The following is a 16,375-nucleotide window of genomic DNA, read 5'->3' as shown; positions in this document are numbered from 1 at the left end:
GAAATGGAAATAAAAATGAATTATGTAAAGCAAAAAAATTTTGAGTTTGCAAACAAACCAGGGAAGTGGCTGGCATATAAATTACAAAAAGAAAAAGAAAAGAAAATGAGGGAGATACTGTACTAACAGATATCGTGGCTATACAAAAAGCATTTCATTAATATTATTCCAACTTGTGTAAAGTAAATGACATCTCTCTGGAGAAAATAGATGAATATCTAAAGAAGCAAAATTTACTCAGGATTACAGAGGTCTTTCTTTTGCGATTGAGGGACAAACAGTTAGGAAAAAAGTCATGGAATTTTGTTACTATATGTGATAACTGCAGCGACATTATTATATGCACAAAGATGGAAAGATTCGGCATTACCCACAATGGAGGAATGGTTGGTAAAGATGATGGAACTTGCCGAGATGGCCAAATTGACTTCTTGGATCAGAGAAAAGTCAGCATTTATGTTTATTGCTGACTGGAAACCCCTTATGGACTTTTTGTGTAAAACAGAAAAAAATGAATTTATGATTTATGGTTTTGATGATTAGACAGATTATAGAAAGGAAAGAGTCATGTTATAACAGAGTAAGAGGTAAATTTATAATTGTACTTATAACTGCTGTAAAGAAGATTGGAAGCCACTTCTTTGTATCTTTTTTCTTTCTTTTCTATTTTTCTTTTCTCCCCCCCCTTCTTACACTTTTAGTTTTCTCTTTCTTTTCTTCTTCTTACTTTATATTAGTTTGTATTAGATTTTATCTTCCTTTTTAAAAGTTTTAATAAAATTATATTAAAAAGATTTATGATTTTTGTGTTCTTAATTTAGAGTGACTATCTCAAACTCAAAGTTTCCTGAAACTAGACTAGCTGAACAACAGATTTCTTATTACAGTGGTACCTCGGTTCACGAACTTAATTCATTCTGCAACTCTGGTCGCGACCCGAATTGGTTGCGACCCGAATCAAATTTTCCCATAAGGTTCAATGTAAATATGATTAATCCGTTTTGACCACTCTGAATTTTGGTCGCATCCTGAATCAAATTTCCCCATAAAGTTCAATGTAATTATGGTTAATCCGTTCTGAACCATATGTATTTTTTTTTTTAAACCGCAAAAATATGAAACAAAATACAGTACAAAGAGAGAGAACGCTAACCTTGCTTGATGCGACTTCTGGCGTGGAGGACAGGAAGGCGGGTGGGGAAGTGGTTATTGCTTGGAAGGAGAGTCCTCCTCCCTACAGGAAGCCACGACCACGTGTCACGGGAGGGAAAATGGCCGTGGATCCTGTTCGTCACCCGATCCGGCGTTCACGAACGGAGGCAAAATTTTGCGAACGGAGCTGTTCGTGACCCAAACTGGTCGTGAACAGAAACGTTCGTGACCCGAAGTACCATTGTATTTTCAGATGTTTGAAAGCATACTAGTAAGGGAAAAGTTCCAAGGCATTTTTTATTCTGTTTTGTTCCTAGGGCTAATTTTGGCCACATGCAGGCCAGCCCAGTTGAATTAGAACTGGTAAATACATATTTTGGGAGACGTATGAAAACATGTATTGAATTGCTTATCTGATAAATAAGCCTCTCTCTTACTGGGAACTTATTGTTTTGCTCTCTAATTGGGACACTTATAAGTGGGTATCAGTAGCTAAGATGGCTGCCGATGACAATGTTCATTCCAACCATCTTGCACTCCCACATTTAGGAACCTTCAACTGTGAATTGCTTACTTGGTATTTTGACCCTTGTCTGTACCATAACCATGATTCTAACTCAGTGTTTCTCAGAGATAGTACTGTGCTTCTTGATGATTCTTGATTTATGGATAATTTTTTGGAATTAATAGGACTGATTTATTAATTCTTGAACTCACTCATTTTCTTACCCATATTGTTTCTCTGACACCCCTGTGTTTCTACAATATGGAACAGCACTCAGTGTTTTGAATTTTTTAAAATTTTACTTCTACAGAATATTATTTTGAAATTTTTGAAAAATGATGGCTTTGATGACTTTCCCTTGATCTGCCTGTTGATCCAAATGATGAAAAACTAAAACAATATATTTACCCTTGACACAGTAAAATCAGAACTATTAAAAATAATAGTGTAAACAAATGGAATCAATTGTTGAAAAGTGACCTTAGCTTCATATGACTTCATTTTTCTGTGAAGCATCGAAAGTAATTAAAATGATTAATTATTATGAAGTCAGTAGAGAAACTCCATATTGATTAGTGGGGTTTTGAGGGGGGGATTTTCATCTGCTCCTGGGGGGGGAGAAGGAGGAGGAGGAGGAGGAAAGGGAGGGAGGGAGGAAAGGGAGGGAGAAAGAAAGAGAAAGAGAAAGAGAAAGGAAAGAAAGGAAGAAAGAATTTGGATAACAATAATAAAGCATACACAAGTGATATATTTGGATCATCCTTGTAAGCAAATGGTTTATACTATTTGCTGAAGCTTCTTATGGCTTCACCATTACACCCAATTGCAAAGCAATATAATTTCAGATTAAATTAATTAGGTGCATTTGAGTCAAGCTTAGTTCCTGGTGATTTCATGGACTAATGCATGCCATCTCAATGTGTCTCCAGCAATAACTTTTAGCTCTTCTAAAGAGCATTCTGTAATCTCTTTGATGCTGTTCTATTATCTTATCCATTATCCTTACCTTACCTTACCTTACCTTACCTTACCTTACCTTACCTTACCTTACCTTACCTTACCCATTATTTTCTACTTCTACTTCATTCAGTCTTGTAAAACATAGCCAATTTTCTAGTCCATTCACTCACAACAAATGATGCCAGGATATCAATTTCTTCTTGCTGATCGTTGCCTTAAGGGAGCAACCAGTCTATTTGTTCCAGAATGGATAGCTCAATTCTTATTGCAGTTGATGGTACTCTTAGTAGCCATCTGCATAATTTGAAGATATCTATATTCTTTCTTTCACACTTTTCCAATGTCCAGTTTTCATAGCTGTATATTACCACTGGAAAGATCTCTGCTTTAAATGCTCTAATTTTTGTCTGACTGAAATGTCCTTATCCGTCATAATCTTGTCTACATTTGTCATTGACTTTCTCCCTAAGATTTTCTTTACCCAGATTTTTCCCTTTCCGTTTTTACTTTTATAAGGGTTCAACTCTTCTAAATCATTTTACTTGTAGCTAACTTGGTATTTTCTGCTTATCTCAAGTTGGTTTGGGCCATGCCATCATCTCTAGATCTACTCATGAAATTTTGACATTGTTCCCTAGTAACTAGAAGACTGACTTCTCACTTGGAGGTCTCATCATCTGCCAACGAAACATGCTATATAATGCTCAGTATTGAGCAGAGTACTTATGCATGTGTGTGTGTGTGTATGTACACACATAAATATGACACAGGAGAAACATTAAAATAAGATTTCCCAATCAGTGCAATTTCTAAACAAACCCTCTTTCCACAAAGCAAATATAGTCCTGCTGAACAGTATGTCTAATTTTCTACATATCCTACTGAAATAATTTAGATTGTGACTGTCCAGTATTTTAAAGGATCAAGCTGTTAAAAAAAGCACAAACATTGTGCTACATTCAGTGTTAGATGAATGGACTTCTTGTGCAATGGGACTTCCCCTCTTTCTCCTCTCTGTTTTACCAATAAAGCTGCTCTAATTGGTTGCCAACTCACTGGATCAGAGTTGGAGGGTTCCCATTAGAAAACTGGAGAGAAGAGGAGGAATCACTTGCTGTTCTGCCAATGAACAACAGTCACAGTTGAATACAACCAATAGAAACAAATGTGTTGAAAAACAAGACCCAGATTAGAATCCAAGCTGTATTTGACACTATAGTAGAAGACCTCCATTTATTTTCTAAAAATTCTCCAACTCAGTCATGCTATTCTGACCTAACTGGGAAAATCTATTTGCCACTAATTCTTTCTTTAAAAAATACTGTATGACATATGTTGCAGTCCTACCTACCCCAAACTTGTTCTGTTTGTAATCATTTTCCAGGAAACTGTAATGTGTTTCTGTTTTATATGGAGCTCTTCATTTACTGCAACATCTAGCCTGAATATAGTTTCTTCTGGAAATAACAAGAGGGAGCATTTTATAATGAGAGTGTGAGAGAGCTTTTCAAAGTTAGAAGTAAGCAATTCAAGGAAAATACCAATTACAAAAGAGCATGAGGAATGACTGACATGACCATCAATTTATATCACTTAAAATGTTATGTTAGTCAGTGGGTTATTGAATCAACATTGTGTAGATTACTTTGTCAGCAACAAGGCTGATACTGCTCTGTTTGAAAAGCAATCAGTGAATCTAAACTACGAATCATCTGGGTCAAAATTAGGTGGGTTAAGGATCACAAATAAAAAGGCAATAATATGTAAGAAACAAAAGAAACCCAAAGGAATACGAACTTACATTTTCTCTTGGGTTCTGATAACCATAGTACATATACTATATCAGATCAGTAGCTGTGCTTCTGAGATGATTGCACAATGTGATCTATGAATGATTAAGACCAGCTTGTTAATATTATTTGTGTTTTCAGTCCCTTTAATGAATCACTTTATATGTATTGTGTGATGCTTGAGAACCTTAGTGATATGCTATGTAACCAACATTCTACAGGATCATGCCAAGCCCCAAACAAGCAAGTAAAAATGGAAGAGTTTAGTTTTTGAACATTTTTAAAAGTTTTTATTTTTAAATTGGGGTAGGACACTGTATGCATTGGTTCACTGCAGCTTCAGCTCTTTACCAAACAATTTGAAGCTTGTCAGATATCCTGTCCTTATCCCTGCTTTCTCTGCCTTAAAAGAGGTGCCAGAGGATTATTTCAAAAAATTATTACAGCAAATATTTGTCTGAATCTTGACACAGTCAAAGTCCCCTAAAGCACTGTTTCTCAATATCAGCAACTTTAAGATGTGTGGACTTTTAGCTCCAGAATTCCCCAGCCAGCATGCTGGCTGGGAAATTCTGGGAGTTGAAGTCCAAAAATCTTAAAGTTGCTGATACTAAGAAACACTTCTCTAAAGGGCTGACTCTCCCTGGTGTTTTCATCCTATTGTGCCAAAAAATGAAGCAGCTGCAAGCACTTTGATAGTTCTCCAATATAGTCTATATATAAATCTTCTTTTGTAATGAATATTGAGGTAGTTCCAATTAAATCAGTTCCTTGTGGAATCTCGCATCACAAACTGAATCATGCTTGATTCAAAACTTGAACATAAATTAAATCAAGGGCGATTTGCACTGGTTTACTAATATATGTTGTATTCACTCCAACAGTTTTTAAAAGTCAGCTCTCCCAAGTATGTTAATATTTTTGTGACATTCCCAGGTGCATTTAAATGGATCTCTTTTACATCCCTACTCTGAATGTGGTAGAGGACTTCCAAATAGCAGTGAACTTCTAATGTAGAAGCAAGTTCTAAATCTGCACATATGTTGAAATGACTGGGTTGCTAAAAGTTAAATTTGGAAACAGAGTGGTATAATTGACAGTTGAATAGCTGAATTTCAGGTCAAGCATTATTAGGTTGGGTCTAGATTTACCCCACTGACTTCACTGAGTTGATTTGGAACCAAACCATTTGATTTCGTTATTTAGAAAGTGAAAAACCCAACATTTAATTATTTATTTAAAGTATCTTTAACCAGATTTTCAGGGTAAAACATCCCCACAATGTGGGCTTTTGTTTTCCATAGGTTCCAACTATCTGAATTAATCTTTACTTAATACTTGGCAGGGGCCTCTTGCTTTCTTCCCAGAGGAAGGATAAGATTAAGGTTTAGCAGCTGAAACTTTTCTCAGAGCTGAAATACCTGAGGAAAAAACCTTAACAATTCTGAGTCAAACCTTAAAAGAATGATAGGCTGTGCATTAGTGGCCTCTAAACCATTTTTGGATAGCCTTGCAGTCTTCTTTGCGATACAGTATTTTGCTGTTTTTAGAGAGAGATCACTTTATCCTTAGAACAGAAGTTGGCATCTCACTGTCTGTGCACATAACTCCTTTTGGGGCTACCAGGTTAGACAGGAGCAGATTTTTCAGACCCATTTTTAAATACATTGAGTGATTTTGGGGAAAGAATTGCCCCCCTCCTGCCAAGCCCTCATCTAAACTGCCCCAAATACAGAAACATGTTCTGAAATGTTCAGCTTTGGTCTCACAGGAGATACCTGGACCTCATTGGCCATGCCTTCTGCAGTCTCTGGGCAGGACAAAAAAAATCAATGTATACCCTTCCAGCCAACAAGAGGGTCTAACCCTTGCCTTAAAACCTAAACTTTTAATCCCCAAAGCAGAAAGAAAGAAGCGATCAAGGAAACTGTAGAAAAAGTGTGTCTCTGACTAGTTTGCCTACCTTCTTACACAGGAAGTTCCCATGTGACAGTTTTCTTGTATATATGGTTGCATATGCTTCTTGCCAAATGTAAAAGTTCTTAGGTGTGTGAGGTGGTCCACCATGGGTAAACTGGGTTTAATTTTGAGAGAGGACAAATTTCATGTTAAACAAACCAAGGAGCAAACACCAAGTCAAATAACGGGACAGATCAAACAGGATACATTATATTGGCACTGGCCAAGCTATTAACCTTGTTAGTATCATACATAGAACAAATTCCTAGAAAACTGAACAGTGTGTCAGCCTGCAGCTAAAGAAAAGCTGGAGCTGCCTTGACTGTTTTTTTTTAATTTCCTTATTCTGCTTCCACTCAGCATATTTCAGAAGTGGGATGAATTTTCAGCATCGCAAACAGCTGCCTTGCCTCTCTAGTATAGCAGAGCTAAGCAAAATGCCAGAAGGCAGCAGGTAATTTAATAAGACGAGGCATGCAAGGCCCTGACTAACCCTGTGCCCAGAGAAATGAATGATGCTATTGTATTCTGCTGCTGCAGCAGCACTGACAGCCAGGCACTCTTTGCAAGGAGGAAAAAATATGTTGATTGCTCCTGATAAAGAGTTTTCAAAGCAAATAATTAATAGGATTGATTTCCAAGGTTTACTATATATTTTCCTGAGGAAATCAGGTAACATTAGAGTTAATAATGGAGAGAATCCAACTTGTCTTTCAGAAACCTCCCTCTTTTTCTTCCCCTCCTCCTCTTCCACTCTTCTAAAACCCTTATAATTTTACACTGTGGAATGAAGAATTTGTTATTACAGGAGAAGGATAAGGGACCCACAGCTGTTCTGTTTCGATAGCAGTCGCCCTGATTTTGCACTACCATGATAACTTAGCACTAGTGAGTTTTAGGCCTGTTTTAATGCTTCTGTTACAGCTTTCTGGAGAAAGAGTGGATTATAAACTGGAGAATGGAAATATAATAGCTTCAGACAGTATCTTCAGAATCATGGTATGCATAAGAGATGAAATAATAATGGAATTTCATGTGTTGCTGAACTACAATTCCCAGAATCCTTTAGCACCACCCATAATTAGTTGGAGGTTCCTCAGAGTTTTCATTCAGCACCATATGAAGGGTCAAAGTCTCCCCACCTCTGACATTGTTGTTGTTCAGTTGTTAAGTCATGTCCAACTCTTCATGACCCCATGAACCATATCGCGCCAGGCCTTCCTGTCCTTCACTGCCTCCCTGAGTTTGCTCAGTTTCATGCTCATTGCTTCAGTGATGCTGTCTAACCATCTCATCCTCTGCCGTCCCTTTCTCCTTTTGCCTTCAATCTTTCCCAGCATCAGAGTCTTTTCCAAAGAGTCCTCTCTTCCCATGAGGTGACCAAAGTATCTGAGCTTGAGCTTCATTATCAATCCTTCCAATGAGCAGTCAGGGTTGATTTCCTTTAAGATTGACTGGTTTGACCTCCTAGCAGTCCAGGGGACTCTCAAGAGTCTTCTCCAGCACCACAGTTCAAAGGCATCAATTCTTTGGTGCTCAGCCTTCTCTATGGTCCAGCTCTCACAGCCATACATTACTACTGGAAAAACCATAGCTTTGATTATGCGGATCTTTGTTGGCAAGGTAACATATCCCATTCTATTGATTGTGCTTTACTTTTAAAATGAAGTGTTCTACCCAACATTACTAGCTGCATACTTTCTGTAGCAAAGTAATTCAGTATTTAAATTATTTTATCTTTTTAAGATCAAGCAAATAATTTATTTAAAATCATTTTATTTGCATAAAAATATTTTTCCACTTCCTATTGCTGATTCCCCAATAGTCTTTTTCATTTTCTATTTGAATTATGTTATAATGTTCTGGTTTGTTGCATATTAGTATGTAAATTTTACCAACTTTAGGCAAAATATTTTATAAATTAAGTAAATAAGTAACAAGTTAAATAGAAGAGATAATTGACTATCTGTGACCAAAAGTATCCACAAATGACAGCAAGTTTAAAATGCAGTGACAAGGTTCTTAAAAGTACAATTACTACTGTTCACACACTGGCAAAAAAGGGGAAATGAATAATTATAAAAGAGAGCAAAACAAGATTCCAAAATGGATATGCTAATGCATATGAATAAATGTAAATGAAATATAAATACAAACCTAGTCCATTTCATCAGCCTTATCCACAGGTACAGCCCCAAAGCAGAAGAATCTACCGGGCTAAAAGACCAAAATAGCAGGTGTGACTATGCAATCCAAGTTCTGCTTCTTTGTACATGCATGTGAGACATCTATGCATGTACAAACGGATGAGACTTTGATCATGACATCATGCCCATCATCTTTGCCTTGAGTACTTGCCCAGTATATCTAGGATAAAGCACTCAGAGCATATTACACTTCTAAAGACCTGGACTGATTTGAAACTTAATATAAAGTGCTATTTTTGATCTGACAGCAGAGGTGGAAAAATGCATGGACTATCCCATGGTTATGTCTCATTCCCTGTTTTGTGCCCACTTTCACAGCTGTAGACAGAGAGTTCATTCCTTGTGAAGGTTTCAGTCAAAGTGGAACAGGCTTAGAAAAGGGCAGAGAAGATGATCATAGGATTAGAAGTAATTCCTGTAAAGAGAGATTGTGGGAACTGGGTATGTTCAATGTCATGAAAAATAATTTAAGGGGGATAGCATAATACTTCCCAAGTTCTTGAAAGGGTGCTACATACAGAAAAGATCAGAACTAGTCTTTGTCATTCTTGAGTGCAGGAGATAATGGATTCTGGCTGATTCTGGTTGAAAGTTAGAAAAAAGTTTCTTACCGGTAGAAGCAGCTCAAAAACAGAATCAATTACTAGAAAGGCAGTATGTCCCTTCATTGGTTGCATTCAAGAACAGCCAGGAAACCACATGTTCATGGATGCTTCAATTTGGATTCCCACACTGAGCAAGCATTACACTCAGTGATCTAAGTGGCTCCCTTCAACTATATGAATCCATTGCTTCCTTCCAAGAAATGTGGACAGATCAATAAAACACGTTCTGGTGAGGTAGAAAGCACAAAATATTTTCTTTGGCCATAGATTATAATTTGACCTGGAGAAAAAAACATACATTTCATGTTCATGTTCCAAGCCAGAGAATTTGAAATTTTAATAAATACCTTTACTTTAAAAGTTCAATATCCTTGGCTTCATTCTTCCATATGATTGCGTTCTGGTAGAAGACAAACTATTTTAATTGTCTCTACTGTTAATCCTTTTCTGTTGTATCTCCTAGTTTTTGGGATTTCCTTTTTTGGAGGATACCAGTGAAGATTTCTGTTTACAAGGTGAATGGAGATTTTTTTGCTTCCCATTTGGGCTGCTGGTTGTTTTCACATTTTATTTATTTTTAGTGCATTGTTGATGCATGTTATAATGGCTTGGCTTAAATGAGATTTGCTTTTTAAATCAGAAGATATGAGAAAACAAAAAGAATTACAAAAGCTGGAGAAGAACTAGATGGCTAATGCAAATATTACCAATTGTGTTTTTAATAATTTTTTATTTATTTTATTTATTTATTTATTTATTGGATTTCTCTCCCACCCATCTGCCCCACAAGAGGGGACTCTGGGCGGGTTACAAAGACATTAAAACTATAAATAATACAGGTAGTCCTCATTTAACGAACACAATAGGGACCATAACATTGGTCATTAAGTGAGGCAGTTGTTAAGCGAGTCAGCACATGACTGGACCTGATTTTACAACCATTTTTATGATAGACATTAAGGAAATCATTGCAGTCATTAAGCAAATCATGTGGTGGTTAAACAAATCACAAGGTCGTTAAATGAATCCAGCTTTTCCAATGGATGTTTTTTGCCAGAATTCGCTTAACAACCATATGATTTGCTTAATGACCATGTGATTCACTTAACAAACATCATACAAAAGGTCACTAATCGTGATCACATGACTGGGGAGTGATGAGACAGTTTGCGACGGTTGTGTGAGTACAGGTTATAAAGCACTTTTTCCAAGGCTGTTGTTACTTTGAACCATCATTAAACGAATGATCATTAAGCAAGGACTACCTATACCCACTTTGATTCTTTACTGTGGCTGAATGAATGAAATTATCAGGGATAGATAAGACTGTATAAGTTTCTTGCTGCTGGAAAACAAACTAGTAGGCTGAAATATATGCATTGTTTACTTACCATCAACTAATTTTAGCACTGTGCCCATTGGAAATTAAACACCCATCTACTGGAAAATAGTGAACTAATAGAAATTCATCATGGAATTTTTTAAGCATGAGAACAGCATTGTGTCATATCATATATTGTGAATGCCCGGGGCTTGTATGTGTAGGAGACAGAGAAAATGCATTCATAAGACAACCTAAGCTGGGAAAAAGTATTTTAAAAGTTCAGGCTTACTCTGAGAGTCCAACTGCCTCCATAATCCCAAACTAATAATTAGGGTATTAAACAATGTGTTCTAAAATGTAAATTATATGATTATGTATTTTGATTGATTTCAAAAAGTCCCCTTTAGGCACTTTGAAAGTGTATAAAGTCTTCACACAAGGAACAAGCATGTTATCTCCATCTCTTTCCTCTGCTTTTTTTCCCATGCACATTGATCAGATTTACTATGAGAGCAACAGGATTCCTCCAGCTAAGAGGCCAGCGAGTAACTGACTCGAGCTGCCTAACAAGTTGAACTGCCAAGACAAAAAGCTGAAGAGATTAGAATGCCTTTTGGAAGTAAATATGTAGGATGGGTCCTTGCAAGTAACTGAAAAAGGTGGTGTCACTACTTCAGAAACATGTTTGAACTCAAAGGTCCTTGGTGTAAATTTCCTCTGTTTTCCACCAGTAGCAGCAAATAACCACAGATTTTTAAAAAATAATAATTTTTTAGATCAGTGATTCATTACGAAGATATGCATAATTAAATCAATGTAGTCCAGATAAAAGGCATTGCATTTGAATGCTCCTCCCGTTGATGAATATAAAATAAATGCAATACGTATCTTTACATATATCCCAGTGTAATATTATCAGATAGTGGTGGATCTGGATTTGCATCTGAATGCACCCCATATTGTAAATCAGCTACCACACACAACTGTGCATGGCTAAGGAATCTTAGGGATCATTTTGGGTAAATCTCGACACCTAATGGTCCAAGAATGAGTTTTATATTTAGGAAGCAAAAATGAATACTCAGCTGGATCATAATTCTACCAGGTTCAGTGAGCATGAATCTGTATTGTTCAATTAGAAAATGAGAAATGGCTTGCTGGATTAGATCAAATTCCACTTCATCCAGCATTGTTTCCAAGAAAGGATTAGATATACCACAATAAATGGGTAGTAACCCACTGATGAACCTTCTGCTCATCTTGTTTCAGTTATTCAAATAGACACTTGGAAGAGGACAATTTAAGATCTGTATGAGGAAAATAGCTACGAGATACAATCAAGGCCATTTATTGATCCAAATGGAGAAGAACCACACTGATCTTGCCTTCACAAAAAAAAAAAAAAGATTTTCATTGACAGGAAGCATTTTATATTAACAAAACTATCTGAAATGGAGCTTCCTTTGTAGCTAATATGGTTTAAGGACAATCACGGAATGTTTCATTAAGCATCACAGCGTAACACCAACAAAAGAGTTGGTATGGGGCATATGATCTATTGAACTTCTGTCTAATTATCTACTGAGCATAATTCATAATATAGCCAAGCATTATGAGTGGAACAAATTCATATTTAAACCTAATCATCACGATACCACTACTAAATATGAATGACATCATTAAATGAAATCCCCATGGCAATGCTTGCTCAAGTTCACTGTTTTTCTTATAGGCTGGTTGGATGCCATGCATACACCGGAAGCTCAAAAATTAATTAATTCACATCTTGATTGGGTATTGTGCCTGGTGTGGTGATATTTAGAGGTTAAGTGGGACAATCTTTCTCACCATCCTATATAGAATGTGTGTTTTGGGCTTTATAGCAGTTTATTAGTTTTCCTCCTGGTCTTCCTGGTATCTGTTTTTGCCCAACCCCTTGGTTGTTGAGTCAGGAAGAAATTTGGGGTTGACCGATTATGAATAAAAAGACTCCTTTTCTTGGTAGAAGGAATCTGGATCCAGCAAAACTTTCTTGCTCAGGAAGGGATCAGAGTGGAATATTTCCCCAATACCTATTCCTCACTCAAAACCCTGACACTTCACATACAATTCTGGCATGTATTCAACCCTCCCGAGCAGATTTTCTAGGGTCTCCTGTGGATGATCAAGTTGTTATGCTATGCATTTTTAATTCAATTTATTGTAGAATATGTAGCAGTGTTTCATATTGCCCAATAGCATAGGGTTAATTGAGGTACCTTGAAATCTACTTACTGAAGTTGGAATTAATCTAGATCAACCAGGATGACACCCACATTTTGCTTGACAAGTACTTAAGGACTTAATTTGCATTTGGTTTAAAATCTTATGCTTGCATGCCATCTGAAAGGTCTTTTTGCTGACCTAGTCTAACCTTGAGTAGGATTTAGTTTTCAGTCTTTTCACTGAAACATGAACATAATGCAGTATCTGACAGAAGGAAATGCTATGCTTCTGCGTGTGGGACAGCTATGCTACCTGTTTCAACAGGGACACATGAAGATGATTTATTATTAAAATTGTATTGCAAGACTTGCTGACTTCATTCAAGAGAATGCAGTGGGAAAGGTGAGTATTTAAAATGAAATGCTATGCATTTCTACTCAGACACAAGCCTCACACACATAATCCATTTTTATATATTGTAGCCTTGGGAATGGAACCAACTTAGCTGTGGTTTTTACGTCACCATAGGCTAGAAAGGTGGTCGCTTTCTTTTTTTTAGTTTACTTACTGCAGTAAGCCATTGGTTTGTTTCACCTAATTCACACATGATAGTAAGCCCTAAACTACTCTTTATGAATTGCAATAGCTAGGTTTGCATATCATATGAACTCAAAATCAAATATATTATGACTTGGCAGCCTCGTGCGTCTAAGTGCTTTATGACAATTGTTTGGATACTTTCGTATGTTCAGTTTCCAAAATTTTCAAAGGTATCAAAAATGGCTATCATACCAGCCAAAGCTCAGAGATTTCCATCTATATTCAATTTAGTTGTGGCACATTTTCAAAGGCTGGTTTTGATTTTTAAAACCTTGAATACTTTACATCCAGAATATCTGAAGGACTGCCACCTTCATATGAACTGGCCAGATGTTATAGATGCTAGAACCCTAGTGTAGAGTGGAACACAATTTAAGACAATCTTTTAGTTGTCTGAGGCAGCTAGTTAGAAAAGGCTTTCCAAGGTAAGTAGATGGTAATTAGGAATTGAATTATCATTTGTGGCACTCCTTTTCCTGACTGGGTCACTTGGGGCTGATCAAAATAGTTTCATATACCTGGCATCCTTAATGATTTATAAACCCAGAAGGATTTTTAATTGTTTTGTAGCTGCTTTGGTTGGTGAAAGGGAGCTCTCTTAATATGCAGTGCTTCTTTTTAATATTGCTTTATACATCATGCTTTCATGTTTAAAAGAATGGGATACACCAGCTTAGAACCTGATATAGAAGGGTAGACATTTTTTTTTAAACAGTTTCCTTTCTAAGCTTGACATTTCAATAACCCACCTTCTGCAAAGGATATCTTACATTTTAATAGAGTTGTTCCTCTTGTTTAAGTATTTTTCAGGTTTTCAATCTATGAGAAACTAGACTGTACAAAACCAGGCATGGAAGGTTAGATTCCATTTTGCAATGCAAACAAATGTGGCATATATTACATGAGGGCAAGCACATGAGAATTAAAATTAAAACCCCTGGTTTTACGAACAAGTTGTACAATGAAGGACAGGATATTCATACATGCCCTTGGGTACTTGTTAACAAATACCAAATATCCACACCCCATTCATGAAGCTGCATCCATTATGGTTTGTAAACTCCCATTGTAGTTAAACATGTCCAAACCCAACAATTGGTGGTTTATTAAAACTATAGTTAAGCAAAAACAATCTATACTTCTGAACACGATTTCTCATTTTTTGCCATGATCTTGGTCTGAAGGATGATTATTCACTGATAATACTGAACAGACTTAATACATACATTAGCCAGGGTGGAATGTTAAAAAAAAGAAGCAGCAATAATACACATTTATTGCTATTTTAAATTTGACTGAAATATGACAGTGAAAATAATTACAAAAGAAAGATACAACCTGTTTGAGAATCTGACTTTATGGAACTTCAGTTTGCTTTTCTGTGTTTATTTTCAAGTGACAGATTTGTTTAACATTTACCATGCAAATGTCTAATTAGGTCTAATGAAATCTTATCAAAGTCCTAGCAACTCAAAGATGTCATGGTGACCTTCATGTTAGATCTCAGTAACAAAAGTGACTCTGCCCTTCTCTTTTCTTGGATTTGTACCTCAAACCAACATTTAAAGTGACAGGAGAGACACTCAAGTATTATTTTGCAAAGATTAAATCACAGTAAGAAGTCATATTTTTCAGACAGTAAGGCAAAAAATTGCCTTTCTAACTTGTGATTTGAGAAGTTGTGCTTTCTTGTCCAAGAAATGAAATGTTAAGGGAATCACTGGAACCATGACTACAGGCTCAGAAAATAAGATGTTTCCATTCTCCTATTTGTGTGAAAGGAATAGAAACTGTGACAAAGGACTCTCCAAAACTGCCTAGAGCAGTGTTGTCCAAACTTGGCCACTTTAAGATGAGTGGACTTCAACTCCCAGAATTCCCCAGCCAGCATGGCTCATCTTAAAGTGGCCAAGTTTGCACAACACTGGCCTAGAGCTACTTCCATGTGATTCTTTGAAAAAGAGCTATGATAGATATCCCTCAAACAAACCAATTTGGAATGGGTTTTAAAAGGTGTACATTTACTCTATGACTTCTAGGAAGCTACCAGATGGGGCCTGCAAACGTCTAGATGACAACAAAATGGCAGCAGAGAGATACAAACACCCACCAACCACTGATGTGCAAAATGTGCAAAAGGATTAGGTAACCATGGCCAGGTGCCTGGGATGGAGGCTTTAGTCATCTTTCAAGTTGTCTGAGTAACAGGTCACCAGGAATAGGTTTTAACACTGGTGATTTTTCACTCAGGTTATATCCAAATATGGATCTATTACTTTCGGAGAGGAGGGCTAAACCCTTGTGCAAATTGAGGCTCTCTGAGAGGTTGGTGGAGAGGAGGAGTGGTATGGGGCTGAATTAGGAGGAGCAGTCCCAGATGATCTTTAATTCTAGCTCCTTGATGCTATCTAGTGGCCATTCAGAGTTTTTCAGCCTGCAGATGATAGTCCTGTGAAATACTGTGAGATATGCTTAGTATACAAGCTATTGCAATTTAAAAAATAGTTTGCATTTAGTTAAAAAGTATGTCTGTGGATTTCAGATTTATCAAATGAAAAATCATCTGGGCAATCCCACTTACAGGGAAAACATGTTTTTGTTCTCATCTTTTTCTCCCAAAATGTTTATGCAGATGTACACTCTCAGAAGATTAATGCTTAACCATCCACACTGAGACTTGAATGTCAGGCATCCTCTTTGGCCCTTGACCTGTACAAGTTGTTGGGAGAAGCTGTGCATTATTCCTTGGAAATCTTATAGATAAAAATTTGAGATCCTCTAGCTGGAATGTTCCCAGAAGACAGTAGCCAGGATCAGAGGGGAGGGAACATGCCCAACCCAGCTTAAACTGCTCAATAGGAGCTGCAGTGACCCCACTCCCAAGGGGTAGCTGCTAACAGAATGGTCAGTGAAGTATTTTAGGTTGTATCCTTGATAAATATGCATCAGGATGCAACTTCACTGAAATAGCTAAAGATGAGTTAAAGCTGCCTCAGGTTTGAGCTGGGAATGAGATGAAGGCAATGTCAAGAAAGCCAGCAGCAAAAAGAGGTTGCCAGGGTGTGTCT

The sequence above is a fragment of the Python bivittatus genome, unplaced genomic scaffold, assembly GCF_059951505.1.
Source record: "Python bivittatus isolate LINGU-HERP-01145 unplaced genomic scaffold, Pbiv_v1 ctg000850_np1212, whole genome shotgun sequence".
Classification (NCBI taxonomy): Eukaryota; Metazoa; Chordata; class Lepidosauria; order Squamata; family Pythonidae; genus Python; species Python bivittatus.
The sequence above is the reverse complement of the archived record's forward strand: the minus strand, read 5'-3'. Positions refer to the sequence as shown.